Source organism: Protopterus annectens, chromosome 2.part2 (assembly GCF_019279795.1).
Source record: "Protopterus annectens isolate FY-2018-M chromosome 2.part2, PAN1.0, whole genome shotgun sequence".
NCBI classification, from domain to species: Eukaryota; Metazoa; Chordata; order Ceratodontiformes; family Protopteridae; genus Protopterus; species Protopterus annectens.
Window position 1 is genome coordinate 455,794,341 of NC_056730.1, and position 20,463 is coordinate 455,814,803.

The window sequence follows — 20,463 nt, forward strand, 5'->3', positions numbered from 1 at the left end:
TGCTAAGGGAAAACTTTTTGTTACATCCAGCATGCTCTTATTTACTTACTTCCATTTAAAATGTGTTATTAGATCAAGCCAAGGGCCTTAATCCAGTCATTCCTCTATGCACAAGTAAGAAAAAGCATGCCAACTCTATATCATGATCAATGTACATTTAAACCCCATTCCCCACCTCACTGACTCAAGATTACAGTCTGTTAAACATGCTTTTGTCCAGTTTTTCTTCTCTTTTTACATTGTGATACCTTCATTTCTTAAAACTAAAAAGAAGAAAGAAAAATGGTGCCTATTTACATTAGTATCTTTATCACACACAACAATAACTGAAAATGCTTTGATATATGACATGCAATTTATATCATGAAATGTTTTATAGAAATAAGGTATAGAAAAAAAATAGTTTTACTTACAGTTACATTTTTCCTTCTTCTTCCCTTTTCCTTAATGTCCTTCCAAACAGTAGTGACGTGAAGTAGGGAAATGTTTTGGAGTACCCCATTAGTTTAACAACATCAACAAAAGTCCAATCTTTCTAAATTTTCTTGTATAGCCATGTTTCACAAATGTGATTGATGCTTTGTAATCCCATATGTATCTCCTAAATTTTGTGTTGCTGGACTTCTTCCTGTTCATCTCCACCTCCCAACTCCAGACTTTGGTTCAATTCCTAGCAACTGCTGATTCTTCTAGTCAAGTCTTGTGCTTTTTTCTGTCTCTCAAGCAGTTTCCTTTGGAATACTGGAAACAGTTTCACCACCAAAGTCTCTCTATGAGCTTTATTTTCAGAAGAATGTTAAGTAAAGTCCCCTTCTATTTGATGGCTCACTTTTTGTTCGACAAACTTTTGCACTTCTTAGCCTGTTCTGCATCAAAATGACTGTGATCGTTCTCTAACTTTGCCATTTTTTGGACCATCTCTTATTGAGCAGTCTCATATTCTGCCAGCTTTTCTTTATTTAGAGCTCTGATTTTTGCTGCTTTATCAGTTCAGCCAAATAGCTGTTAAAAGCCTCTTCCATTTTTTCCAGTCTTTTTATTATTTGAGTTGAAATACTCCTTCAGTGTTTCATTTATTTTGATCAACTCTGAGCACATTTGATTTATCTTTTCCTCTAGATTACTGGAAACCACGTCTGGCAACAAAACTGAAGCTTGACCTTGTTTTTGCTGAAGTGTTGCAGGATTCTTCCCAGTGTTTTTTTTTTTTTTCTAGTTGATTTTCTGTCAGGCTCTATAAATGTATACTTTGCTGGCATCCAGGTAGTGTATTTACTAGCCAGTAACTCAATTTACTAAAACTGGCAAAGTTACTGGCCCTTATCTTTCAATTTCTTTTTTCACACTAGGAGAGCTGAAGTCAAGATGTTGCCCAGTGAGCAGCCATCTTGGAAGTCCTTGACATTTTTATACAGTATGTTTTTTAAGGGTTTTAGACATTGGATTGAGTAGTCTGAGGAAGTTCAAATATTTCAAACAAAAATGTTGCAACTACTGTTTATTGTTTTGCATTAGTAATTTAATAAACCTGGTTTGCTAGATGTTTCATCTGGTCTTACTTTTGACTACTCTGTTTATTATTAACTGCTGGTTGTAATCTAAACATGTTTTACCATATCCTTAATTTTATTACTTAGTATCTTGACCCTTTATATCTCAAGTGAAATCAATCTTTATTAAAAAAAATGAAGTACTATAAATAAGGTCATCCCAAGATCTTGTCAGATCAATGCCTTTCTCTTCACAGAAGTGTTGCAACCATGTATTAAATAAAACCACTTTGGACTACTAGTAATTAGAAAAGTTAGGAAATGATAAAATTTCACTTAAGCATCAATCCACTTTTTTCCATGCATGTCAAATAAAGCTCTTCAGTAGTGTTATAAATAGTTAACTCCAGCATGCAACATTAACAAGGTAAACGGCAATCTGTTATGTAATAACTTCTTAAGATGATTGTGTAAATCAAACACCCATTAAACTAGAAAATGTCACCACATTTTTATTGATGTCCGATGCAGGTCTTATAAATTTCTTCAACATGGAATATCCTAATACAAGTACCCCACTTGGTGTCCTATGTTGAAGTAAGGCCTTACAAATTTTATTACTATCTTGGATCAGGCAATTACCTCTCAGTACCCTTCTTTTTTAATTTTCTCTGTTTTTAAAACCACTTATACTCAAATCACTAGACTTTCTGGCTCTTTTCACATTTGTTTGTTACTGTCCAATTTCCTTCATCTTCCAACAAAATCATATGAGTATTTGAATTATTAACTTATAAATCAACTAAAGTCAGAGTATCATTTGTATACCCCAGTTGATCACACAAATGTCTTTCAGAGAGAAAAATCAAGTTGTTTGGAAATTATCAGTTTAGCAAACTTTGAAAGCCCTAAATAAATCACTGCTAATAAACATTTTAATTGCATATTCCCTTTCAAAGTCTATACTGTAACAAACTTTATTTCTGACACTGTTTGATTCGGAGATCAAGATTATGATGAGACAAAGAGACATAGACTGGAAACACTGAAAGCAATCTATCTGATAGGGAACTACATGAAGTATACCTTACCTATTAAAAAAAAAAAAAAAAAAAAAAAACGGAACAGCCAATAATAATACAATACTACAGTAATAGAAAATAACATCTTCATATTTGTTCTACTTGTAGACTCAAATTTGCATCAGGGAATCTAATAAAAAAATTAGAACGGTTAACTATAACAGATAGAGCCTCATTTTTTTAGCTACTATTCAAAATAAACAAACTAGGCTGCTGCCCTCATTAAGAAGAAAGCTTCCATTAAAACAACAAAATAACATCTTCATATTTGTTCTACTTGTAGACTCAAATTTGCATCAGGGAATCTAATAAAAAAAGTAGAATGGTTAACTATAACAGATAGAGCCTCATTTTTTTAGCTACTATTCAAAATAAACAAACTAGGCTACTGCCTTCATTAAGAAGAAAGCTTCCATTAAAAAAACAAACATTCCCCATACAAGGTAAGCAAGAAGATACTATGACCCTATCCCACTCGCACTTTAAAACTACAGTTGGGAAAAAACATTTTTTAGATCAGATGGAATAGGCTCCCAACTAAAATCTAATCTTTTGAAATACTGCCCAAATTAAAAAAAAAATCATTATATGGGCACCTAAGCAATGAAGTCACATGAACTTGCTTTAGATACAAAAGATAAGTTGCTATCAAATTGCAAATGCATGTCAAAGCCAACAGTCCAATAGAAACTGTTTTGAATCATATTTTCTGTTTATACCTTGAAGCGTTCATTGTTTATATATATAGTGTCATTCCTAATAAAACCTAATTAAATTTTGAGTACTACATGTATTTTTTAACTCTGTTAATGATGGCCTGCTCTGTATAATTTGCTCTGTGTCATACCTTCCGTCTGTGTGGGGTCATGGCTGAAAAGGGTCAACAGACTAGCCCACCTCCATGATCAATAAAGAAATAAACAAATAATTCAATAAATAAATTGAAAATCTAAATAATCTAATGTAATGCATTTACTACACACTGTAAAGTTCAAATTGTAATTTTTTCCTTCCAAAGACTGTATATATACTACATTTACAACACTGAAAGATTACATTCTCTTCCAAAAGAGGCACGACCCATGTCTGAGCTAGTCTATACATAATTATTAGACATTTACTAATAATAATTACCCTAGCATCCTAACTGTAAAATGCATATGCTTATACTAACAGTGGTATTCCTAGTAATTACAAGAACACGTTTAGGCAATTGGTGCTGTTTGTGTGTAAGCACAGCTCTGTAATGATTCATAAAGGCCATTTATGCTTATACGCAATGGCCTTGAATCAATGTATTCAAATGAAGGAATAATGAGACAGTAGTAAGAAATTATGTAAAAATTGTTATACTATTAAGCCCTCTTCCCACTGGTTTACAATTCACAATAATATTTTGGTGTGTTTTCGTGGCATCTGCAGACCAAAAGGCAGACTTGCACTTTTTCTATATATTTTGCATTTGGCAAATATGCTTTATTTTGCTGCTAGTCTAGCTATTTCTCAGTGTGAGCTGTCTTGGTCAAGCCAAAACAGCTTGTACCCAGTGTCACTCACCAGCCAAGAAGGTGAAAATGTAGACATAAAATTACTCATCATAATTTTGATAAGCAGGAAGTCCTTGATAGGTTTATAATGGACAGGGATATTGTAAGGGCTTTAGTGAGCATGCTTTTCTACTGAAGAGAACTGGGGGATGCATGGCCTTTATATACCTTTGGATACTAAGATTTATATAGCTCTCACTATACTTGCCAAGAGGACCTTCTAGAGACTGTCTGGGGACATGTTGGCTATTTCTCAGGCTTGTGCCTTGAGGGTACTTCAGCAGTTCCTTGATATACTCTGGGCATATTGTGGATCAGTACACCTATCTCTTGATATCATCTCAGGACTGAGCCCAGACTATGAGTGACGTTTATGGGATGGCACATTTCCCTGAGGTGCTTGCACCCATTTTACCATTACAGCCATATCAAGTCCACAAGAGAGTAGTACTAGAACAGGAAAGGCTACCATTCCATCAACTGCCAGGTAGTGTGTGATGCATGACTGTACATCACCAGTGTGTTAGCCTAGTATCCTGACAGTGCCCATGATTCCCATATTTGCCCCAATAATTCCCTCTACCATCTCTTCCTGCATGGTAAGATACTGCATGGTTAACTTGTTGTTAAGTGGAAAGTTTAATTATAATTATCTAATGAGTTAATATTTATAAAATGTATTGTTCAGTAATAAACCATATTTCCTTTGTTATGTGTCTCTCCATTTTCTCTTTTTTTCTTCTGTTTTCCAGTGATGCAGACTATCCACTGGGACCCATGGCTTATGCCTGCTATGAGGAATGCTATGGGAGCTGCTAAACAGAATTTTAATACTGCCCTATCTCACATATATTTTGTCATCAAGAGAGTTTTTGACCTGTTAAAAGTCCATTTCCATTGCTTGGATGAGTCTGGGGGTGCCCTTCAATATGATCCAGCTACTGCATGCAGGATGTTTACTATACTTTGCATTCTGCAGAACATGATCATGCGCCAGTCTGGTGGTGAAGTGTCCCAGGATGTCACTGCATCTCCCAGTACATGTCCAACCAAGATTAATGATGGCTAGCCAGCAGCAGTGGTAAGAAAACCATGCAGTAGGCTTGTGCATGGTATATAGCTGCACAGGTCAAGAGGTGGCATCTAGTCCAAACCATGGCATTCAGGTTAGTGTTTCCTTTCTTACAAAACAAACACCTAGAGTAATTGATGCATGCAGTGTTATGTGTGAGCTATGCTGTTTGCATGTGGTCTGCTGTCACTGTTCATCAGACATTTCCTCTTACCTTTAAGTATTTTTTTACATTACAGTTTATCATTTATCTGTTTGTAAATATTATGTCTATTTACTGAGACCTGTGGAGTAATTTTAAATGGCATCATGTAAGGAATAATTACATTTTTTTACAGTTTTGCTGAATATATTTTGCTTAAGAACTATAGGTAAGTATGCACTTCCTAATTCTGCTGAAATGGTAATTTATTAAAAAGTGTTATTTCAGCAAAACTGTACGTGTTACAGTCTCTAAACTTGCATTTACCACAACTTCATACCTTGTACAGTAATAGGAAATATAAAATATTCTTTTTTTTAATTATGCAGTGTTTCTCCACCTTTATGTATGACACTGGAAATGCACAATGACTTGTGCCCACAGAAATAGCAATCATCATTTGTCCAGTGAAGTGGTTGATGTGGCAACAATGCTAGTGTTGATCACAGGATATTCTTGTAATCTGTTTTTTCACATATGTGTTATCATCTTAATGTTGTTGTTGTCTTTCAATTTTTCCCGGTTAGGGGTCGCCACAGCGGAACTCCGATCTGCTAATGATTGGCAGTAGATTTTCACAATGTCAAGTTGCCAGCTCAACGCCCAACTTTCAACTAAGGCACGCCCATTCACGCATGTCTTTCGGAACGCCACTCGACCCATGGGAAGGACATGCAGACTCCACACAGAAGGCACTCCTCACACTCCAGCCAAGAATCGAACAGGAGAACCTCTTGCTGTGTGAGGCAACAATGCTACCGCTGTACCACCACAAATTGTTATCATCTTAGTGTCTATTATTTTTATTATCATCTGTGTAACATGTGATCTTGAAGAAGGGCTATCATGTGATCTTGATGTTGACATGCTGTGATGGTGTGACTACTGGATGTAGGTGATCCTACAGACATTAAACTCACAGTACTGCTTGACTGAGACCTCAGATGAGAAGTTCTAATACATGCAGATGAATGCTGACATGGTCTGCATGAATTCCCTGCATGGTTCCCTTTCAATACGCAGTGGTATGACCCCAGAAACATTCATTTACAAATGATAAGGGTAATTTGAGCACCTAATGGTAATGGGATAACATAACTAGGGTTAATATAAACCTTCAGTTCACCAATGAACCTATAAATAGTAGCACTGTTAAAGTTCAAGTAAGAAATACAAATACAGTGAGATGAAGCACGGCTCCCTCTCTCATAAGATACAAAATCAGACCATTCAGTAAAAGAATAAAACTATTTAATTTTGGTTAGCGCTTTCACCACCGTGCAAGTGGCTTCATCAGATCATACAAGTAACAGCAGCAAAAACAAACACTTATGTACTTACATTTTCATCACATTCCACAAGTGCTTCCAGTCAACATAATTAACCCATTGAAGCTGTTGCATTTAACGTATTATGTAAATGTTTAAATACATTGAAATAGCATCCCAAAACTTCCCTGCTGGGGTCCAAGCTAAATTGTGACAAAGAGCACCTTTTGAAAGCATATAAACATCCCGAGCTGTGAAAGCATAAAAGCTCCGTGATACAGTAAGTTAAAGCTTTATTCTAAACTTCGTTTAAATGCTTACGTATTTGAAGTGCTATCTCTACAAAATCCCAAAGCGTCATCATTTGTATCATGCAAAATAGCATGAGGGACTGTGAACCTCTTAAAGGGGAATCAGCCACTCTATATGTATACATTCAAATATACGATTAAACACAAAAATTATAAATAAATAAGATAAAGTACAATTCAGAATGGAAGCATAATATACCTTCCTTTACTAACTCTAATATTAATCGAAATATATACCCACACATCTCAACCTCTACTATGTGCTGTGCTAACATCCTGTTAAGCAAAAACAGCATGTTATATTATACAATAAAAATGCCACTGTGCCTAACAAGAGCAGAATAAATATATATCTGTTCAAAATATATGAGTTATGTGAACAATATACTGCCATGTCCATATAACACTATCTGCTGAAAACTACACATACCATGTACAAAAATGTTACTAAAAACATAATCAAAAATATGCTATCTATATAATAAAACTTGCATATGCATAACACAACCTGTACTGATCTAAATATAGGCAAATATACCATATGCATGAAATATGAAACAATCGAAAGCTATTTTTGCGTGTGCAATGTTAATCTCGTTCAGTGATAGTAACTCATACTGTTCTGCATCCTGTAGCATCTTGTATAGCCAAGTATCATAGTCCACCGTGTACATTAAAACCACACCTCCCCCCTTGTCCGGTTTCATCACTCTACATTTCTCATGTTTCAAAAAGTCTATCAGTTTCATTTCATTGTGACTGATGTTAACAGGGTAACTATTACTGTTAAATCGTTCAACTTTCCTAATGTCTCTTTCTACTAGCTCTTCAAAGACTTTAAGGGAGGGGTGTGTAGGGGGATTAAATGTACTTGATCTAGACAGTCCCATGTTAATAATAGTTTGACCCTTAAAAAATAATGCTAAATTTAATTGTCTAGTGAATAATTTTAAATCGATTAACATGCTCGCAATATTAGAAGGACGGGAGAGAACAAACTGAAATCCCCACGAAAACAGGTCAAAATAATCATCAGTCAAAGTTAATTCTGTAAAATTAAAAATAGTGAAGTTACATTTTCTGAAACTAACCTGCTTATCACCTGTGTGTTGTAATGCTATGCTAGGAGGTGTTGTTTCCAAATACATCAGTTCGGGGGGCGATTCCACCCTCTGTGTTGATACCCCCCCCTCTCGTGGTGGGATAGTGAAAATCCTGGAAGGATTGCTTTCTTTCCTTTTCAGCCAATCTTTCACTTCTTCTTGGAGCCTCAGTTTCAAAGGCTCAGGCTCAGGCAAAACAGAATGGCCATTGAGGAGAAGAGTTTATGAACATCTTTATGAGGTTTCTAAGAGTAAGGAAAATAATGCCTTTTTTAAACATTCCCAGGTCTGTAATGACATGGACTTCAAGTTCACAGTATTAGAGCAGGTGACATCAGATCTGAGATGTGGGCAGTGGGAAACCAGGCTCGAATATCGAGAATTATTTTGGCAGCTTAAACTGGATGCAGGAAGGGCTCCTGGCTTGAATGATAATATTAACATCAGCAGTGTCTTAAAACTTAGAATGGCTTGGTTATGATTATATAACATCAATGGTCATATGTTTGTGCTTTGAAGTTGACAAATTTGAGTTGGAGGGTTAGTTTGTCCATCAAGGATGATTTTATGGGGGCACTCTTTCACACTGGTGACGGTTTGATGTTTATAGAGAAATGACAACATTGTAGGACGTTGCTTTTTGACATATGAGTGACATTTGGATTTAAAAGGATTTTATGTACATATATTATTCATCTATATATACATTTTTAAAAGTGAGTTTTTTTATCATTTATTGTTTATTATTTTTGTCTCTTATTGTTTTATTAATGACCATGTTTATTATGAACAATTGTACTGAGCACAACATGGTTTAACTTTAAATGAGGGCGAGGACAGAAGGGTCATGTGACTGTTAGAACTATTGAAATGACTGCAAACGAACCGACAGACTGTTTTTTCTGAGGAAGCTTGGTATTGACCGAGCGAAAACACTTACATTTACTGTTTGTTGGTCACAATTAAGTGTTTTAATCTTGTTCCCTGGCTTGCAATAAAGTCTTTGGATATTTTACCAGTTTTCGCTTCCTTGGTGGCATCCGGGTCCTGTGGCTTTTGAGCAGTACTATTCTTTTGCTTGGACCTTTATCATTATTTTTTGTGTTGTTTTTGCTGTTGTTACTTGTATGGTGTGATGAAGCCACTTGCACGGTGGTGAAAGCGCTAACCAAAATTAAAGAGTTTAATTCTTTTACTGAATGGTCTGATTTTGTATCTTATGAGAGAGGGAGCCGTGTTTCATCTCACTGTATTTGTATTTCTTACTTGGATTACTTCATTTGCTCTTTACAGTGATTCGTTGACTCGGGTGTTTTTGTTTGTTTTGTGTTAATTGTTAAAGTTCAAACTTGTTAGTAAGAAATGAAGTGGAAAGGAGCAAAAATTGCAGCCCATAGTATGAGTGCTGAGTACAAAAAGATAATCGGTATCCTTTTAAGAAAGTTGGGTGAGGTGTAAATTTGTGGGTGTGGATACTAAGGAATAAAGATAGTTATATAGGGATTGGCGGGTAAAGTGTGGTTGGGAGAGGAATGAAGAGGGTAAGACTTGATGTGTAGCAGTAGTCAATCAGTCTGCACATGCTCAGTAAAGAGCAACAAAGAGCAGCAGCATTATAGGTAGGTGAGCTAGTAAGTAATGCATCATTCTGCTCCGAAAGTGGGCAAAAATGCTACTCTGTAGGTTAAATATGACAATCTGAAATGACCCACACCTAACAGGCCTTAAAGTAGGATAAAAGCCCACCACACATTCAAGCAATACCACCAGCAAAACAAAAGTCCACTTGCAGTAGAGCTAGAGGGGTAATAACAGACAGCAGCACACGCAAGCTCTTCACTTGCAGTGTACTTAAGATAACACCTTATAAGACAAATAACCATCAAAACTATTGAAATGGGCTAATAAACACAAAATATCACAAAAGGAGGCCAAAGTAATGTAGCAGGAATTCAGCACCTACAGTTTTCTAAGCAGTTACACCTTAATTAATGTATGTGCAGTGACCCATTAGCTATCTCAGCACTGTCTTGAGTGTTCTAAGGATTATGTTGTGGTGGGGGAGCAGAAAACTCCTAGCAATGCCTGAAGAGTCTGAAACAAAAATAAAATATAAGGCTAGAAGATTAGCACAGAAGAGGGTAACTGATTATGCCAGTTAGCAGTGACGCTAGAAGCAAGTTATGTAATGAAACAACATTTAGAACACCACTGGAACAATGAGCCATAAAAAGCATATGTTCTTAATGTGTTATTTGATTTATGAAAGGTCCTTCTTTGATGGGCTAGGAACAACCTCCTTGCATCTCCTGCAGATGAGTAGTTCTGTTAGTTTCTTCTGGAAGGGAATAAGAAGGTCTGTCTTGTTAGCACAGTGTAATCTCTCATTATTATTTTTTTCCCCAACTGTAGATCTGAAATGTATTCAGAAACTCAATACAGACCCATTATAGAGTACAACGCCCCATTTGGTATGTACCTCACAAGACATCTGCAACAGCTGGAAAGGCCACAGAAATACCTCACTAAAAGAATCACAAGCCTAAAGCAGATGCCCTATGCTGACCGTCTAAAAAAATCCAGCTATACTCTGTGGCTTATCGTCTACTCAGAGGCGATGTCTGCTTAACATACAAGGCCATGTCAAATTCTGAGCTGTTGGACATGCTCCACTTAAAGAAATCCCAATCCCTCAGAAACACACGCTCCAGGGATCTAAACCTTGTCATCACAATGAACAAAACATGCTGGAGGGATAGTTTCCTGACCCAGAGACTCCCCATACTCTGGAATAGACTGCCTATACATGTCAAACAGAGCGCCTCCTTGACCCTCTTCAAAAGGAACCTTGACGATTGGATGGGATATAGGAAATTCACATCAGTCACCCTGCTAGACAGGGGTCCAGGGAAGTAAATATTGTGGGAAGAAATATCCAGGGAATTGTTATGGCTAGGCTTGTATAGGCCCTAGGGCCGATAGTCTAGTACCAACCTATGAACATGAATAGAGTTCAACGGCATCCAACAAACTTACAGTCAGTCTTTTAGAGAGGTTGTGACATGACATGTAGAAATGCATGCCCTGTGCTTTCTTCTGCAGGATGGATATTAAAACTGGGACAATACAGGGAAGATAACACGGTCCTTGCACAAGGGTGACATGCACATTTTGTGAAGGGTTCCATATTTTAAAAGATCAATATGTAGTTCAAAATCCTCAGAAATTGCCAGTCCACAATGAACTACATACCAGGCAAATTCTTATCCCCTACAAAAATGGAAACACCAGCACCCGATCCGTTTGGTCTACAACAGTGCAATGTGGAGTAACTGAGCAGTTACAGTATGCATGATATAGTTTAAAGTATGGCTCAGTAAGTGTACATTTTTTCTCAGCCATTTTCTCCTTCTTGTGCATGACCATCTGACTCAATATCCCCAGTTCTTTCATTTGTTTCTCCTCCCCCACTCATCCTGGCATTAGAAGGCACCAATGGGGGGGGGGGGGAGTAGTAATTGGGAATTACGGCTGTCATTCTGTGGAATCCAAGAGGTTATTGTATGCTCTCTAACTCTCCTCCAGTGGTGACTGCAGGGCACACTGCCAAAACAGAGTGTGTAGTGATGGCCTGATGGTGTGCATATGTGCATGTGTACACGTGTTTTCATGTGAATGTGCACTACTACCCACCTACAGAGAATGCATTACTTAGTAAACCAGAGGACCCATCATAGTCCTTTATGCTGCTTCACTATAACACTTGCTTTCTGCTAGATGTCACTATTTATGTATGAGTATATGTATGTATATATGTAGGCATGCATTTCCTGTCTGGTTAAGTGACATAAACAGAGACTGAATGAATCAAGCCATTGCTGTGGGCCAGACCCCCTCCCTTCCCTGGAATAGGCGACTCAATCTTGGCCACTCATTTCCATTTGGCTCTTCCCAGCTGCATCTTTCATACCCTGATCTAACCAGTCAAAAAGAGTTTGCAACAATCAGTGAATGTGCAAATTTCACCCTTTTCTAAGTAAATAAAAATTTTCTGTTTAGGTTTCTGGTTTCACATCTATGCATTCATAGCCCACCTTAGGTATAGGCCAACTAAGTGGCTGCCTAGGGCACCGCTGTAGCAGGGGTGCTTTTTCAGTATTTATTTGGTGTAGGTAGACCAGGATGGGGGCACCAGGTGGTGTGATGGGGGGGTGCCATGGAGCCCTTTTGCCTAGGGCACCAGTTGTACGAAAGTCAGGGACCACCAACTGAAGCAATAATCCAACCAGCATAGTAAAAACAGTTTATTCGTGCACTTTCAAAAATCGGAAACAGACCAGTGAGACAAGCGCTTTCGCCTGGTATATTCCAGGCTTTATCAAGTCGAAACATGGTCTCACTGGTCTGTTTCCGATTTTTGAAAGTGCACGAATAAACTGTTTTTACTACGCTGGTTGGATTATTGCTTCAGTTGGTGGTCCCTGACTTTCGTATTACTGGTTTTTGGTGTTTTCAAAAGTTTAGGGCACCAGTTGACCTAAGGCCGCTACTGTATGCCTTTAGTTTTATTATTGGCAATATATGTGCCATTTGGAATTTCTGCTCAGTCAAAAAAAAAACACTATGGAGTGGAAATTTTCCAGTTCAGTTCCTGTACTCCCTGAGGAGATAGGTGCAGTCCATTTGTGGCAAATCAAACTTTCAGACCCATAGGCAATGAATCCCATGTCTATGACTCCAAGCTCTCAACCATTAATTAAGATGCATAGTTGTATGTATATGTTGTAGCCCCATAAGAGATAACAATAATATTTCAGTTGGTAAGTTGGTTATCCTATACCTACAGGTATATTAGGAAATTCTACCATACCCTGCTGTTTGTCCTGTAGTGTAGCATACCTTAAACCCTTCAATCCAGCATGGATAATAACCATGTCATACTGTAAGACAAGTCCATGGTTATTTTAACCTGTTTGAGCTGTTCATTATTCTGGGCCTTGGAAGACAGGCTACACTATTTGTTTTTTTGCAAAACCTGGTAAGTGGTACGCATGTTTTCCTTATCATAAAATCAGTTATTGCATTTTTAGAGTTTCTAAATCACTGTGTGTTTCCTAGGACCTTGTATTTATGAAACTTGTTTCTAGAGTTTATGGAAGATATACAACTCAACCTCTTAGCACAAAAATCTGGACAAAGCCAAAAATAATGGTGGGACTAATTTTAGATATTGTTCTCATAAGCTTAGAAAATTGCTAGAATAAAAGGTCTTGTGATACTATGCATTTTCTGAAGGATATGAAGTCTGAAACTCAAATGTCTGTCATTATTTAGTGACTTCAGTCCTCACTGATTTGCTAGAGAAATCCAGAAAACCAAAAATATGAGGCAAAAATCTGGACAGTTGAGAGGCATGCCGGAAGCTATGATCTAAGGAGTATTCCTGACACCATTCTGGTGTTATTGATTTTTGTTCTGATTAATGGAGCAGAGAAAAGACTTGCATGTCTATTATGTACAGTAATACTCTACCCTACATTATACATAATGGTATAGTGGGACTGCCTTATTTTAGATGGTAGGATCGTGCAGACCATTTTGTTGAGAGTTCTTTTTTGTTAAATATACATATATGTTACATATTTTGAGTGATATTAAAAACAATTTGTCTTTTTCCAAGCATGTTATAGTGCATACAATGCCACACATTTCCATATTTAATAAGGTTATAAAACGAGAAGCTATGTAGTGTTTGTATGCCTATTAAAGTTAAGAGTCTGCAATTAAGATGTTAAAACAGATGAATAACACAGTCTGATGTAATATATTACATGGCTTCAAAATAGATAAGCTATGGAATATCTTGTTAGCGTAAGGTATTAAATAATCATAAGCCCTACAAAGTAGTTAAATTCATATTTTAGTATTCTTTTGTTTTGCACTAAGCAATAGTGTTTCATATGTTTGTGGTATATAAAGTGTTGGTCTTCATTAGTTTACTGGCCTTTGGAAAACAAAGTCTCAGATTCTAAGTACTTATTTATAACTGTGTTTGTCTATTAACATTCTAGGCATGATTGAAGATGGTATTCAGTCCTGTGATTTGGGAAGGAGGTGTCTTAAAGGGTGTAGGAGAGAGGATTAGGAATGGAGGGAGGTGAAGGACAGTTCTTCCCAGGAACATCCCCATCCATAATGTCACTTGTCTTGTGTATTCAAATAAGACAATGAGGCTTGGGTGTTTGTTTAATTAGTTTATTACACACAAACACATCAGGATGGATGACTATAACATTAAACTTAAATGAACTAATTAACTGCTACACATATACATGCTTTCACTCTGGCTGCTCACTCAAAATGGCACTGTTGCTTGCGTGTGCTCAGTACTTATATGCATGTGCCACAGACTGGAATAGGTGTTAAAGGTACAACAAACATTCTGATCTACATCCACCCTCTTTGACTATTCTGTCCTGCAATGAAAATGACAATTGGATAAGCATGCAGATTATACAGATATATACAAACAATAACAATCATGTCCGGGTAGCCGTATATTTGGGATTAGGTCGTGATATACGACCTGACCTCGTAATGTAATAATTAGAACTGGGTTTGGCAACAGGGACAGTCAGTAGGGGATGTTCTTCTTCAGGATTTTCAGGGATACTTTCAGGAACAGATGATGAAATGTTTTCTGGAACAGGAACATTGGACAAATCACTCTGAGAATTAGTCTCTATTATAGGCAAGATGCTGTAACACTGGCTTGGACATTGGTAGTAAATGTTTCTGATTCCGCCTGAATTCCATTCCTTGTCACTCAATGATGTACGATCTCAGTTCCTCGCACAAATGTTTCACAAGTCCTATTCAGTCAAATCCTTTCACTTTCTGCATCTTCACTATCTCTTCTTCTTTTAATGGATTCAGGGGCTTGCTGTTTTATCATAGTAGGACTTTTGGACTAAACGCTACTCTAGGAGTTGAGCTTTTACTGTTTTGCTGTTTCTAGCACTCGGAGTCAACAAATTCTTACTGCTTCATAGTATGGTTCTGGTTTGTCTCGACATTAATCTCTGGGTAAGTGATACAAGTAAATTGTCGCAAGGAATGTTTTTGAGATTAAGCAGATTAGGAAATCCATCAGTATTGTCAATTTTAGACTTTATTCCCCCAATGGATAAGCATGTGGCCATTTTTCAGGAATCAGTTGTTAAAGATTAGCATTTTAGGAATTGTGAGGGTAGAATACTGGACAAAAGTTTGATGGTGGATGAACAGCGGGCAGTTAGGAATTTAAAAGAGAATAAAAATATTGTCATCATCCCAGCAGATAATGGTGGAGTGGTGGTGGTGATGGATACTGAAGAGTATATCTTGGAGGCTCGCAGACAGTTGAGTAATGCGAGACATTATATGCCAAGCCACTGGACCCCACCTTTCATTTTAAGAAGGAGATAGATACTTTTTTGGATTTGGTCCTTGAAGAAGGAGTTATCTCCCCACAAGTTAAACAACATTTGACAGTGGATGACCCTCAGCAGCAGATCCTCTACTTATTGCCCAAGATTAATAAAAATCGGAATAAACCACCTGGTAGGCTGATAGTGTCTGGGATTGGCTCTTTGAATGAGCCTTTATCAGCATTTCTAACTGAGCATTTACAGCCTTTGTTAAGATTAGTTAGAGCCAGAATCAAGGACACTATAGACTTTTTGACCATTATTGAAAATTCTCAGTTGGAGATACATTGGTTACTACGCACATTGGATGTAACAGCATTGTATACAAGTATTCCACATTGAGCTAGAATAGAGGCTGATAAATATTGGTTATATAAAGCGGATATCTATCCTCTGGGTTTTAATACCCTATTATTGTGCACGGTGGAGCATGTGTTGACCAAAAATGTTTTATTCTGTCATGGAAAATGTTATTCGCAGATCCAGGGAACAGCTATGGGGCTATCTTTTGCCCTCATATATGCTGATTTGTTCATGGGCTGTTTAGAGGATCTGCTGATTTATGATAGTTTGCACAATATATATTTGCCTGAGATAGACATCTGGATGACTGTTGGTTAGTGTGGCGGAGTGGGGCAGATTATTTGTCTGAATTAATTCAATATTTGAACGAAAACAAATGTGGAATAGAATTTTTCCTGAATGTGGATATACAGCAGATTAATTTCTTGGATGTGACAGTCACAAGAATAGTGACAATACTTTGGCATCCCGAATATATCGCAAATATCCACAGTATAATAATTTATTTGCTACAAGTCTGCACCCCCACCACATTATAGAAAATATACCCAAGTCCCAATTTTTGAGAGTTAAAAGAATTTGTTCTTCTCCAAATGTCTATCGGCATTTTGAGGAGGATCTTACTGAAAGATTTTTGGTTATGGGAAATCATCCCTATAATATTAGGTCAGCCAAAAGATGGGTAGCGGGTAAAAATAGATTGGATACGTTTGTATATCATCATAGGAAGCAGGATGATGGGGATGTTATTAGGTTCGTCATTAGGTATGGCTGGAATATCAATGTTATCAGGGAGGTTATAAATAAAAATTGGAATATTTTGTTAGCTAGTGATCAATTATCTGGTTTACTCATGCCTAGATGTCAATTCTCCTATAGAAGAGGGCGTACCTTAGGATCCCACTTTAACCATTATAAATGTGGCAATAGAAATTGAAATAATATACATCAGGGTACTTTGACTAGTGAAAAAGTTTTTGGCTCATACCCATATGGACATTGTTCATCCTGTAAATATATGATAAAAACTAAACAATTTTCCAGTAAGGTTTATGATATGGGATTTTTTGCAAATTATAGGTCAGATTGGCTGGTTTACTTGGTGACATGCTCATGCAATGCCTTTTATTTTGGGCAGACCTCAAGGTTCATACGGGTATGTATATCTGAACACCTTAGTGATATTCACACAAAGCATATATCAAATGCTTTATACAAACATACATTGAAACACAGTAATGGGAAATTTAATTTTATGGTTATTGATACAGTTTGGGGGGGATAGGATGAATAAATTAGGATGGCATGTTATATTAAATAGAAAGGAGAAGGGTTGGATCATTAAACTTGGGGGCTTATTTTCCCCAGGGTTAAATGACCATATGTAATAGATATGGTTCTAGAGAAAAAGATGGCTGTTGCTTTAAATATGAATGATTGTTTAATTGATGATGATTAATCATGGTATAAGTATTGGGACTTGTGCCTTATATTTTATCACTGATGAAGGCTTGGTTGCCAAAACTGGGCTGATTTTTATCATGGTGTGGCCACAATAAAAGAGAAGTTATACGCTCTGATGGTGCTGGCTTTGCTTTTTTAAAGTTCATGTTTAGACTTCTCCAACAGCTGTTTTGCACTTTGAACTGCACATTCAGCCAGACCATTCAATTGTGGGTATTCAGGACTATTAGTAACATGAACAACAAAGTCTCACATTTCAGAAAATCTTTTAAACTGCTGACTTGTAAACTGTGCACCATTGTCAGAAATTACTGCATATTACCATGGACAGAAAAATGCCTCTTCATCTTCGTAATGACAGTGCTGGACATGAGATGAGGAAGTAGGTCAATCTCAAACTAATTTGAATAAGAGTCTACTAACACCAAGTAATGTTGACCATTCCATTTGAAAATATCTGTAGATACTGTCTGCCAAGGTAGATATGGAATCTGGCTTAACTGAAGTGGTTCTTTTTGTTGATCCGGTTTATACTATTGCAAACGGAACAAGCTGAAAGTTCTTTCTCAATATCTTTTGACATAGAAGGCCAAAATACTAGTGCTCTCACCCTTCTTTTGGTTGAATCAGTTCCTGGTTGGCAACAATGCAAGATTTTAATATACTCTTGTTGCAAGGATTGTGGAATAATCACTTTTGGACCTGTCATGATATCATCTTCCTCCAAAATCTTGTCTCCGTAAGGAAAATACTGCTGCAAATCAGGTGGTAAACAAGATTGCTTTAACGGATATTCATGACTGATAAAGTGGTTGAGCTTCTGGAGAATTGAATATGAAGCTGTGTGAGTTCTGAGCTCATCAAAATGTGTGGAAGAAAAATTTCTCACTTTCATGGCTTCAAAATCAGGTTGCTCATTTTCAGCTGTTCTGTAGTTTTTCTGGGTGATCTAGATAAAGTATTAGCAAGATAAAGAAGATTGCCTTTTGTGTTTCCCAAGTACTTTTGCAATTTCAACCTCACTCATTGAATGTTGCAGGAGTGGTGCACATAGGCTTTTCCAAAATGGTAACCAAAGGCTGGTGGTCAGTCTCAATTTGAATGAGTCGGCCATAAACATAATCGTGGAACTTCAAACATGCAAACACAATTGCCAAGAGCCCTTTCTCTATTTGAGCATACTGCATCTCAGTCTGGGTTAGAGTTCTGGATGCATAGGCTACTGGTCTGCCCTCCTGAAGAATGACTGCACCAAGACTAAACTTAAAAGCATCACAAGAAAGAGTTACAGGTTTGTGAACATCATAATATCTTTAAGTGGCTGGACTGGCAATTATCTGTTTCGGGACATCAAATGCTCTTTCATATTGTTCCAACTACGACCAAGTTACATCTTTGTGTGTCAGCTCTCTTAGTGGTCCTAAAAGGTCACTCATATCTGGAAGAAACTTGCCCAAGTAGTTGACCACGTCAAAAACAATGTAAGCAGGTGACATTGTCTGGAGCTGGCATCTTAAGAATTGCAGTTTGCTTGGAAGGGTCTGGTCGTAAGCCTGAACTGGTAAACAAATGACCCACATAAGTAACTTATTGTAGCCTGAACTTGCATTTCTGAGGATTTAGCTTAAGATTCAGTTCACAAACACATTCCAGAACTTTCCTGAGGTTTCTCTCATGTTCGACTTCACCATTGCCTTCTACAAGAATATCATCTACTATAATAGCACATGGATAGCCAGAAAAAACTGCTCCAGCACACATTGAAAGACTTCACTGGTAGAATTTATCCCAGATGGTATTCTCAAGAATCTGTACCTTCCAAATGGTGTACTGAAAGTGGTTAGCAATGAAGATTTTTGGTCAAGCAAAATTTGCAAAAAAATGAACTTTTTGCATCTAACACAGAAAAACAGTGGCATTTGGAATAAGAGCAGCAACTTCCTCAACTGTACGCGTTGGGTGATGAGATCATTTTAGTGCTTTATTCAAATCTCTTGGATCAATACATATTCTAATATAATCTGAGCTTTTCTTATGAGCTACCACCATGGAGGATACCCATTCAGTTGGCTCATCTACTGGACAAATTACTCCTAGACACACCATTCTGTTTAGCTCAGCTTTAACTCTGCCTTGTATAGCTACTGGAACTTTCCTTTCTGATCTGATAACTGGCTTACCTCGTCATCTAGCTTCATGGAGTACACAACTGGGAGTTTGCCCAACTTGTCATCAAAAAGATCAGCATTGTCAGAAAAAAACAGTTTGTGTGAAATTTATGTTGTTACACGTGCTTACATGGTGGATTTCTGTATTAAATGAAAGTAGTCCTATTTTTGCTGACATAACATTGCACTTTTGGTCAGCAGTACCACACATGTAAAACATGGAATCATGAAAATATAGTACTCTTGCTCAAACACTCTCCAGTTTTCAGCAACATTATCAAATACAAGTGGATCAGGTCTGCAAAATCTCTCTGCCTTGCCAACAAAATGCTTTTCTAATTATATACAAATGCACACACCAGGCACTCAAAAAATATTAAACTGTAGAACAATCTCTTTGAAATGACTGTATTCTGTGAAATAACTGTACTGTAACACTGCACACAGTTGCGAACACTTTGCACACTTTGGATATTTTGAATAGCTTTAGTTATATGAAAAAGAAGCACACAATGAAAAAATATGGTTGTTTCCCCCTTTTTATACATTTTATGTGATTCAGTAGCTATTTCAAGCATTTTCTTAAGCATTTCGTCAACTTTTATGAATATGTCATAGTTTCAAACATTTCATTTAATTAGAAACTCTCTCTGAATGGTTTTAATGCTTTGTTTTATATTTGTTGAGTAAAAAATCATTTAAATGAGTTTTAGTACAAGGATTTGCCTTTCTGACCTGTTTGTGAGACGGTTGATCTTTGGATAATTCACTTCTTTATATTCCTCCAATTGTGGCTGGGTGCCTCATGGTCTTGAAGAAGACTTTGGATCCCATTCTGATACCATGTCGCTTGTCTTGTGTATTCAAATAAGACTGTGAGGCTTTGGTGTTCATTTAAGTAGTTTATTACACACAAACACATCAGGATGGATGACTAGAACATTAAACTTTAACTGACTACTGCACACATACATGCTTTTATTT

The 20,463-nt window shown here is 37.0% G+C and overlaps 1 non-coding gene across 1 annotated transcript; it reads left to right on the forward strand.

Annotated features, from left to right (window-relative positions):
- Positions 1–11,165: 11,165 nt before the first annotated feature.
- LOC122796089 lies at positions 11,166–11,268 on the forward strand. Its single transcript, XR_006363923.1, has one exon. It is a non-coding gene; the product is annotated as a U6 spliceosomal RNA (small nuclear RNA).
- Positions 11,269–20,463: the final 9,195 nt, after the last annotated feature.